Genomic DNA, 4,445 nt, shown 5'->3' with positions numbered 1-4,445 from the left:
GGCTTAGCCAGGTGTATGACATGCATGAGCTGAAAGGCTTAAAGAAGTGTATGAAATGCTTACCAGTTTAAAGTGTAAGAAATGGATGGCTAAAGGCTTGGACAAATGTATGAGCTTAAAGGGCTTAGCCAAGTGTATGAATGCATGGGTTTAAAGGCTTAATTAGCCAAGTGGTTCATCCACGTCTTCTATGGAAACATTTCCTCTGAAATGCATAACTAAGGCCTTGCCTAGTGTTCATGTAAGTGCACAATTGTACCCGGACCCACAAACGAATGTTGGGCTCGGGCCCAATGAGCCTTATACAATATAATTTTTAGAGTATGAGTTTGAAATCTAAGTTCGGGATGTTGGAAGTTCAATTAATAGGTTATTAGAATTGTTGCAATCCGTGCAAATGATGAACAAATATGACAAATAGATCTCCTCGGACGTAAGCCGATGATGATTCGTATAAATGTTCTCTTTCTAGGCCAATGTTTACAATCCTTGGTTCCTATTTTTGTTTAATAGAAAGGTCGGGATCCCCTTCTCTTTCCTCTCTTGCCTCTTTATATACTTCTTCTTTACTGGCTCCTCCATGTGTCATACAAATCTTCCTTCTAAATACTTGTCCCATCCGCCACCTTCTTGAAGTCTTCAAACAATAGCAGGAAGGCTGAACTCTACTATTCAGAGGTCATTTCCCCATTAATGCGGCTAGGGAGGTAGGTGCAGGGTCTTTAATGTGGAGGTTGCAGCCTTTTCCTTAGATATTTTTCTCACATCCTTACTTCTAAAGGGTGCTTGGATTATCCTCTTACCCATTAGCTTTCTCCAGAACTATGCCTTTAACCTTCTTAGCAAGTCCCAGGGTCATCAGCGGACCTGTTCGAGGAGACATTCATCCTCGGACAACTCCTCGGACCTCTGTAGTGTAGGCTGACTCGTGGGCTTAGAGGCCCAATGACAAAAATAAACTGGTACCAATTGATCAAGCCCAAAACCCATTTGTTCATTTAATAGCTCTTACCCCCCACAGTTCATATACAGGCTTTATAGGAAAATATCTATGAAATACATGGTAGCCAAGCGTCCATACACATATCTTATGGAAGCATTTTATGAAATGAATTGCATTATAGACTTATCCAAGTGTCCATACATATCTCTTGTGGAAACATTTTATGAAATGCATCGCCTTAAAGGCAAAGCCAGGTGTATGATATACATGGCCTTAAAGTTTGTTATCATATTCTACATCAAAAACTCGTTAAAATAGCAAGATGTGCGTGAGACAGAAAGATGACTGTCATGATAAAATAATGAGTAAAATACTTACTATTTTCTGTAACTGTCATGACAAACATGTTTGGTAACTTTTTTTTTTTCTTATTTTCTATTTTTCAAAATAATTTTTTATTTTTAACTTAAAAATTTGTTTGGCAACCAAAAATGGACAGAATATAAAGATTATTCTCAAAACTCAATTTGTGAGGAAAATTAAAAACATGCAAAATTTGTTACCAAACATAGCCTCTTATTTCTTTCCTTGAGAAAAGGATCTTTGTTCCATTGCCAAAAAGTTTGCAAGTTAATGGTCAAGAGAAGAAAATATGTCTTATAATAGAATGATATAATAGGACACTGGCTATATAAATAGAGAGATGACTTAGAGATTTAAAAGAGGGAAGTGAATGAGAAATATAATGCTTAATATTTGTTCTTAAAAGGGTGAGGTTCTCTAAAGAAATTGTAACATTATATTGTTTTGTGGAAAAAAGGGCCTAAATGTTAAAATTATTGTGTAAACTGTGATATAGAAGGATGATTTAAGATTTGTCACACATTACAAAGTTTTAAAGAATATATAAAGAAATATAAAGGGCAACAATAAAATGTTTGAGGGAATCTGAACATATGAGGTGTATGATTAGGATCATGTGTGTTTTTTTTTTTTTTTTTTTTTTTAAAATAATAATAATACGATGGGTAAGAAGACAAGGAACAAAAAAAGAAAAAAGAAAAAAAAAAGAGCATCTTTTCTTAATTTTTTTAATTTGAAAGATTAGCTGATTTAGTTAAACGTTAAAAATAAATTAGTCCTTAATGCCCACGGAGAAATACTTTTCCTCGAGTGGATCATTGATTTTTTATTTTCTATACTATTATCTATACTTACTATTATTTAAAGGGTTTTTCCTATTTGGATTCCTTATTTTTTTTAGTTCAAAAATGCCTATATACCCCTACATCTGGTAAAAATGCAACTCTAACTCATACTAAAATATTGCATAAAAAATATGACTAATTTCTTGCAAATTTTTAAATTACTTTATCCACTAAGAAATTAGATTTTCAAAATAAAGATTATATATATAAAATAAAAAGACTCAGTTTTTTTTTTATTCTACTTAATAGGGCCACTAAAAAAAAAAAAAACCTCATTGCACGCGCTTTGCACGTGTGATGAAGCTAGTATTTTTTAAAAATCTTAGTAACTATTCTTTAATCTATAATACTATTTAAGGAGTTTCTCCTATTTAGATCGGATTTTTTTGTTCCAAAATACCCCTACAACCTACGTTAAAGTAGGGGCAAAATTTGGTAAAAATAATTTTTTAACTCTCACTTAAAGTACTATCTACAAAACAAAAACTATTTTTGAATAACTTCTCTCACGTCTTCAACTTTCCACTACAAAACAAAAACTCCTCCTACGACTTACATACAATCCCACTATAGAATACAAACTTCCCACTAAACTACCATGAAAATTCAATCTTTCTGGCTCCTGGGTAGTTACAAGTTTTACACATTTCATATTCCTTCCCACTAAAAAAATCCATTTCATACCACCGCATATCTTTGGTACGATGGTCATTCCACAAGTATAAGTACTCGTGGGGTGTGGGGGGCAAGGGTTAGGATTCAAGTTTCTAAGAAAAAGCTTCATACATATATATACTTAAATTAGGCTAGAGTAAAATTCAATCTTATATTAAAAAAAAAAAATCCACTTCATTCTTATTTTATTTTTTTTATTTGCTTCTCTCTCTCTTCCTCTCTTTGATTATTTATTTTCCTGGCACAACTTTGATACAATTTCTCCATAAAAATTTTCCTCTATTTGCCAAAAATACTCATAAGACTCTCCAAGGGGATCTCACGAATGTCTCTTCAAGCTACCAAATTGGAACATTGTAAGTTGCATGTTTCACTTTTCTTTTTGGTGAAAAACATGAAAAATAAATATTAAATAAAGGTTTTTTTTTTTTTTTTGGTTCTAATTTTTCTGACTCATTTGTAGAACCAAGTGGAGGAATGGTGGACACAACAAGCATGGCTATGGCCATGTCAATTAAGTTTATCAAGATTTGAATTTCTTTTTTCTAATTGCTAGTATTTTTTTTTTTTTTTTGCTAATTTGAATTCTACTTTTTAATTTCTTAAATTTGAGTCCCAATTGATTCAAATAACTTCATGTTTAGGATTATTGTTTCCTCAGAATAACAAAGACTGCCACTCCCATAAGAGTCTCTCCTCTATTTGTCTCTCTCTGATTTCTTCTTCTTCTTTTCTAATTGAATCTGATTGGTTTGATTTAGATTTTTATTTTAGATTTTTCACTGATATACATGGGCCCCAAAGCCACACGACAGAATGCTACAGCCAAGTTATTCAAATAATTGCAACAATTTATCCCTATCAAGTAGCAGTAGTTTTTTTTGGTAAGGTCTAGTAGCAGTAGTTGGATTTGAAATAAACTCATTCTATTTTGCAGGAGAGAATAGGCAAAGATTAATAATTTGTAGCCATTATAATTTAGGATTATTACATTTTTTAATTATAAAAATGCCTAGAGGTGTGATAAAAAATTATTTTATTTGCAAATGCATAATTCTTATCACACCCTTAGGTTTTTTGTGATTAAAAAATATAGTAATTCCAAATTATAATTGATACAAATTATTAACCTTTATCCAACAAAATAGAAAAGCCTCTTAGCACGTGCTCGCTCAGACGCTAGTATATCTAGGGGTCCATTTGGTAAAAGAGTTTGAGTAATGCTATTTGAGTATTTTTTATATACGTGTGAGTGAAAAAGTGTTCTAAAATATATATAAAATTATTTAAAATGTGAAAATGTGTGTTAAAATCACGCAACCAAACAGTTCCTAAATAACTGGACTGTAAAAACTAACATGGGAAACTGAGATTTTTTTTTTTAAACCAAAGAATTCCGGGCCGCACACTTGCTTCTTATCCCATGATTTTTGCTTTTTATTTTTTAACTTCTTGAACATCTGCCCCGCCCCTGTTAGTTTTTTTTTTTTTAATAAAATAAACTTTAAATGTATTACATTTGCCTAATAATATCAATATATTACAAATTCACTGAAATATTTTGAATAAATTATCTAATCTTTGCAACAAATTAGAAGAAATATCATCTAAATTTCAAT

This window comes from Castanea sativa, chromosome 11, assembly GCF_040712315.1.
Source record: "Castanea sativa cultivar Marrone di Chiusa Pesio chromosome 11, ASM4071231v1".
NCBI lineage: Eukaryota > Viridiplantae > Streptophyta > Magnoliopsida > Fagales > Fagaceae > Castanea > Castanea sativa.
Note: the sequence above shows the minus strand (reverse complement) of the source record.